Below are 6,419 nucleotides of genomic sequence, written 5' to 3'. Positions count from 1 at the left end.
TGCGTTAACCCTGAGCCATGTCTCTGTGGTGCAATCTGGTTAGCGCGTTCGGCTGTTAACCGAAAGGTTGGTGGTTCGAGCCCACCCAGGGATGGTGTTGTGTTGTATAGTGCTTTGTGCAGCCCACGCCCAAAAAGAAAGCTATTGGTATTTTTACAAAATGGTTGCCAGTTCAAATCCCGCAACAGGTGAAGTTCTGATGTACCCCTGAGCCATGTCTCTGTGGCACAATCTGGTTAGAGCGTTCGGCTGTTAATCGAAAGGTTGGTGGTTCGAGCCCACCCAGGGACGGTGTCGTGCTTTGTGCAGCCCACGCCCAAAAAGAAAGCTGTTGGTATTTTTACAAAATGGTTGCCAGTTCAAATCCCACGACAGGTGAAGTTCTGCGGTACCCCTGAGCCATGTCTCTGTGGCGCAATCTGGTTAGCGCGTTCGGCTGTTAACCGAAAGGTTGGTGGTTCGAGCCCACCCAGGGACGGTGTCGTGCGTTGTGCAGCCCACGCCCAAAAAGAAAGCTATTGGTATTTTTACAAAATGGTTGCCAGTTCAAATCCCACGACAGGTGAAGTTCTGTGGTACCTCGAGCCATGTCTCTGTGGTGCAATCTGGTTAGCACTTTCGGCTGTTAACCCAAAGCAAGTTTCTCTTGAGCTCTTCAGACTCCAGGCTCAGGCTACAGATGCTCCATCACCTATGTATGTTTGAAAAAAAAACGTTAAATAATGCTTAGCATTTCCACTGGGCCCTGTTAAAACCCATACTTCGTTTATCTTTTCTGCCAAGCATGCTAATGAACCCCACGCTAACCACCAAATCTGTGCTTGCCAGCTATTTTTTATCACTTCATAAAAGCTGAATGGTTTGTGGGCAAAATGAAGCAGCAGGATGCAGAGTTCTGGAATCAAAGGGAAAGAAAGTCGTGCTGTCCTCTGACTGTTGGCCCGTTTCTAATGAAACACATAAGAATCAGATTTTAAAAATTTGTGGGCAAATAACTAACAACATGTGGGTGTGAAATGGAACGTACCATGAACCTTTGTTTACACTGAATGTGGCTTGGGACTTTCTGTTGGTCATCTGTCTGATTATAATCTTTTATTCAGTGGAACAAATTTAACGTCTTAATAAATATTATAATGATTTAACTACATATGTTACTTGCACTCTGAATTGTTAAATTAGCTCTATTGTCTGCTTTGCATATTTGGATCACTACATAATGTAGGAGGGGTCAAGGAGTCAGAGATCCATGGCCCGTGGACCATATATGCATCAGAAATATGTTTTTTATTGCAAAATATACACCATTCATTATCAAAACAAACGTTTTGACATTTAAATTTTGGAAAATATTATCAAAGATTTAGTTATTTATAGTTATCTGCCCCCTCTTGACCAGACATCAGCTCATTTGAGTTTGAGACCCCTGCACGACAGCAACATGACACCAGTTTAAAGTTTATGTTTTTCACAATTATTAAGATGTCATTATATTTCATCGCCTATTTATTTTTCTCACGTCTTGAGCAAGGATGTATCAGCAGACAGGGAGGTCATACTCTGGTGTTATTGCAGTGTCTTGCTCACAGCCTGTTAAATGTAAAGTGACATATTTTGAACACATCACCATTGCACCGCTGTCACTGGGACCCAGCGTCTGCCACCTTCACTACAACATGGCTGCCAGCAAGGACAGAAAGAAAAGTCAGAAGTCATCTGCAAGAAATACTGACCAAGATTTCCACTTTAAAAAAAAAAGCCCCAATCTTTGCAACATTTATTGGTGAACTTGCTTGTTGCACTGAATATCCCTCACCTCACCCTTCCGTTCCTATTGTGTTGGAGAACCTATGTAGCCTTCAATAAGCATCAAAGATAATGTGTTTGTCCATTATAGGCTGTTGTTAAAACATTGTGGTCCAAAATGGCTGCCTAGCTGACCCTGGCTCCTAATATTAAAGGCTTCTACTGTGACAATGAAAAACAATAACTTATGCAATTGGATCATTGCACACTTAAGTCAACCTTAAGTCTTTCTTAACTCATTTTAGGAGGATCGAATGGCAGCCAATGAGTTAATATGTTTGCTGCTTTATCTCTCAAGCCTTTTTTTGAATAGAAAGTAGAATTTTTTGACGTCATTGTTTGAAATCCTGCATTTGGATTTTACCAAGTGACACAAACTCAGCAAACAAGGCAGGGGTAGCTAAAATGCTTCTTTTCTTCATGGACTCTGGTACAGGAGAGTGAGAAGAGGCTGTGAAAGCAGAAAAGACATTAACATATGTAGACGTAAGGCTTAGTTTTGTCAGGTAATCATAAAATCTGTTTCAAAAACATCAGTGGGGAGAAAAATGTCTGTGTCTCAGGCTGTTTCCCAGATGTGGCAGCACAGACACCTGAAATATCACTTTCAAGTGTTTTTCACAAAAATTGTCATTGCTGTGGAATTGTGTAATTTGTAAGCTGTTCTCCCCCCACAGCCACATTGTCTGCCCTCCTTGCAACACCCTTTGAGTACACAACTGTTATATCTACGCAGAATGTTTCAATCACAACATAGTTATTCCATCATCCTCATCATCTGCGTCCAAAAAAGGTAACACAGATGTTCTGCAACATCTGTGGAAAACAACCCACAGGGAATCATCAATAATGTAGAATCGTATACCTAAATTGTTGTGACTCATTCAGCTGTCTCACATTCTTCCCCAAACCAAGTCTGGCCTTAATCTGCTGCCGTTTCGAGACAAATTCACAAAGGGATTCGTCACACCTGGGCGTCAGGACGGTTTTTCCCTCTCCTCTTCCCCACAATGCTTCACATTTTACAGCGAGAGATGTGGAGATGTTTGGCAAAGCAGCTCATCAAACCACATGACACATAAAAGCTTTGAGGTTTAATCTGCTTTCAAGAAAAGGATAAATCCGGACACACATGGCTTGAGAGTGAAGTATTGACAGTGGGGATATTTTTCTGTACACAATATTTGTTATATAAACAGAACAAAATGTGCACAGATGGGTGCATCTAGAATTTCTTTCAGATGATTCAGCCCGCATCGAATTCAGCAATTGTTTTTGATTGTTTTCGAGCTTCTCCAGTCCATAAAACCTGATACAGGAACAACCACTGACTTCACCTGTTCGATGCAGATTAGCAGGAATCTCTAAGTGGAATCTGTCACTCATTTGGTTTGATTGGCATTGTTGGTGAATTGAAGCAAGCGGAAAGTGGTTAGATAAGCCTTTTGTCTTTGTCTGTTAAATGCCCTGACCTTGGATTATTGAGTTTCTGTCAACTGAAGTCTCCACCGGCGGCTGCTTATTTACCAGCTTTGTGCTTGTGTAAGGACATTGCGCTTGACAGGATGGGATGACATTTCTGAAGTTGTCTTCACAGACACTCAGGACCGTCATTAGTCGCGCCCTCACCTTGCACGCAGCGATGATCACTTGGTGATATTTAACACAACGGCTGCGAGAGTGAAAATAATAAATTGACATTTGCGAGGAGCAGCCATCTGCTGCACGGTGCGCACTGTGACGACAAATGTGTGACTGTTATTTGTTCATTTTGGGGAAAAAAATAATGTTTTGGACAGTGCTGAGAAATGACTGGGTCCAAATGTCACACTGCCTACTTTACCCAAGTCATGGCTGCTTGGACACCAAACTGATTTAACTAATGTACCAAGAGATGACTACACACTTAGAAATGTGCCTGTTGGTTTACTGTATAAAGCTCTGGAAGGATCTTTATATGGAACGGTGAATTATATTTAAGCTGCAGTAACGTTTCGAAATTGAACAAATGTCCGTTGCTATCCAACGAGTTCACACAATGATGATTAAGCCCATTATCGATGTTTTGTTTTTGTGTTGCGCTGCAAGGTTGGTGTAGTGGTTATCACTCTTGCCTTTAGAGCAAGAAGACCCGCGTTCGAGCCCCGGTTTGAACAAGGGCCTTTCTGCATGGAGCTGGCATGTTCTCCCCGTGTGTGTGTGTGGGTTTTCTCCGGCTTCCTCCCACAGTCCATTAAACAGCGTGAGAGTGAATGTCAGCTGCGGTTGGCACAGCGACCCTCCTGTGGAGGATAAAGCGATAGAAAATGGATGGATGTTTTCATGTCTGTGGTGACACAGAGTGATGCGTTTTCCATCAATGCTGGTCAAAATTGCTAGATTGGATATCGGACACATTAAAATATAAACTCCGATACAATCCAAAAATCCTATATATGCCATGCTTCACTATGCGCAAACTTAAAAATGTAAATAAATTTAAAAAAATAATAATTTCTTCTCTATGGGGGAAGAATATTTGTTACACAGTTAATTACATAGTTATATCTTGAAATGGCACAACTGTGTTGTTAACAGTCTCATAATTTGGTAGGTCTAGAATAACTATATCGGACTTATATCGGTATCAGTATACTCAAGTGTGTGATATTGGTATGGAACATAAAAATGTGATATCATGCCTTCCCTACGATGAGCAAGGTCATAAAATAATGTTGTTAGCCGAAACACCATTGGAATTTTGGCATCAGACATTTCCACACCCGCCCACGAATTAGATCCGCCCAATGGGGGGCCGGGCATTCTGCTCCTCCCTGACCATCTTAGGGCACCACAGACTGTTGAAAGTTTCAAATAAGTGATAAAAACTTTCCTTTTTTAAGGGACATTTTAATATTTCACTCCATCATACTTTTATTGTCATATTTTGCTTGTTTTGGTCGTACTTGTTTTTTACTACTCGTTTTTATTGTGTGCACTTTGAGATCGTCTTTGCAATGTAAAGTGCCTTATAAATAAAATATATTATTATTATTATGTCACAGAGAATTTGCCAGTCTTTATTTATATTTCCACTCTTTTACCAGAATTCAAAGGAATCTTGGGAAATGATTCGAAAAATTAAATTTGCCTTTATCCTGTGATGCCATGTTTGGCAACAATGGTCATTATTTAGTAAAAGTTAAAGAGTCAAACTAAGAACTGAACAGAACAATGTACTACTGTATATATAAAGAATGCATGAGGTCTCTGGGTCCAGAAAATGAAGCCAGCAAGAGTGTCAGGGGATGACTCCACTGGCTGGCAGAAAAAAAGAGAGAAAATAAATTGCTTTATTCATGTCATCAATCAAAATATCGAAATATAGACTCCTTTGTTTTCAGAAAACCAAAATGGCTCTGCAGAACTCAAGGCTTCAAACAGATGGGTGATGGCACGGCGTGAACCTCTACAAGTTTTCCCCTTTGTATTTCTTAGGTCTCATTACAAAATGTCAACAGGAATGTAATAGAAAGGCACAGCGATGATGCAGCGGCACACGCTGACTGTATGGTCTGTGGGGCGTCAGTGTATTGAGCCCACTTGGAATTATATAAGTGCTGATGAGGCTGGAGGACTTATGGATTTGTTGTCGCTCATCTTAAGATTTAGCCCTTTCTTTCTGCACTGTGGCAGCATTTAGCCTTAGAAGATATCCTATACACCATGCTGATGGGCTGTGAAAATCAGTTAAGTTAAGTTAAGTTGAATATATTATAAGCATGGGGATATTGCCTATTAATACATGTGTTGAGCAGGAAAAACAGCGTAGGCGTTCAGTGTTCTATGACCAACACAAAGGCATTTCTTTTTCTCTTTTACCTTTTCAATTACCCGACTCAGAGCTATATGGATCCCGGAGATGGCAAACAAAGCTTCTATCAGTCAATCACCTGCAGTGGTGGCATGTGCTTATGTGCCTTAAAATCTAAAGCAATGCTGTTATTAAGGCTTTTCTTCACAGCAAAGTCATCTGCAAGAAATACTGCCGTAGATTTCCTCAACTCATAATAACAGTTATTTAGCCTGGGCACCAAAGTCATTTTGGTTTCATTACCAATGGTCAAAAACACACTTTGTGTCAGGAAATCAGTTTCTCACATTTATAGAGAAAATGTCTCCAGATCTTGTCTTTCTATGAGATGAGAGTAGAGCTTTATATTTGCAGCAGTGTTGACGCGTCACCCATCGCTGTGTGAACTGATTTGGTATTTTTTTCAGCACCAATAAGATTAAGATAAAACCTCTGGAATCACAATTTGACTAGTGCCATGTTGACATTTTGCAGACCAGGCTCTATATGTCTATTTCATAAAACTGACATCATGGCTTATTGTGGAATGATTGAGACCATAAAGTCCCCAGGGAGGTGTTTACTGACGTTATAAATCAAGTGAGAAAGTAAACTCCTTTTTCTATATACTTCCATTTAAAGTGACTCCTTTTGCTGTCACCCCTGGTGGCTATTCAGTTTTTCTAACTTTTTGATTGATTAGGGTTAGACTTAGCCTGTTCTCCCTGCATGAACGTGGGTTCCCTCTGGGTTCTCCGGGTTCCTCGTCAGTCCAAAAACA

The 6,419-nt window shown here is 40.8% G+C and overlaps 3 non-coding genes across 3 annotated transcripts; all 3 read left to right on the top strand.

The window, feature by feature from the left end:
* Positions 1 to 19: 19 nt before the first annotated feature.
* trnan-guu (transfer RNA asparagine (anticodon GUU)) lies at positions 20 to 94 on the top strand. Its single transcript has one exon. It is a non-coding gene; the product is annotated as a tRNA-Asn (tRNA).
* A 122-nt stretch (positions 95 to 216) lies between these two features.
* Positions 217 to 291, top strand: trnan-guu (transfer RNA asparagine (anticodon GUU)). The gene has a single exon. It is a non-coding gene; the product is annotated as a tRNA-Asn (tRNA).
* A 112-nt stretch (positions 292 to 403) lies between these two features.
* trnan-guu (transfer RNA asparagine (anticodon GUU)) lies at positions 404 to 478 on the top strand. Its single transcript has one exon. It is a non-coding gene; the product is annotated as a tRNA-Asn (tRNA).
* The last annotated feature ends 5,941 nt before the right edge of the window (positions 479 to 6,419 follow it).

This window comes from Solea solea, chromosome 7 (assembly GCF_958295425.1).
Source record: "Solea solea chromosome 7, fSolSol10.1, whole genome shotgun sequence".
In the NCBI taxonomy this organism is placed as follows: Eukaryota; Metazoa; Chordata; class Actinopteri; order Pleuronectiformes; family Soleidae; genus Solea; species Solea solea.
Note: the sequence above shows the minus strand (reverse complement) of the source record. Positions and strands in the feature narration are given on the sequence as shown.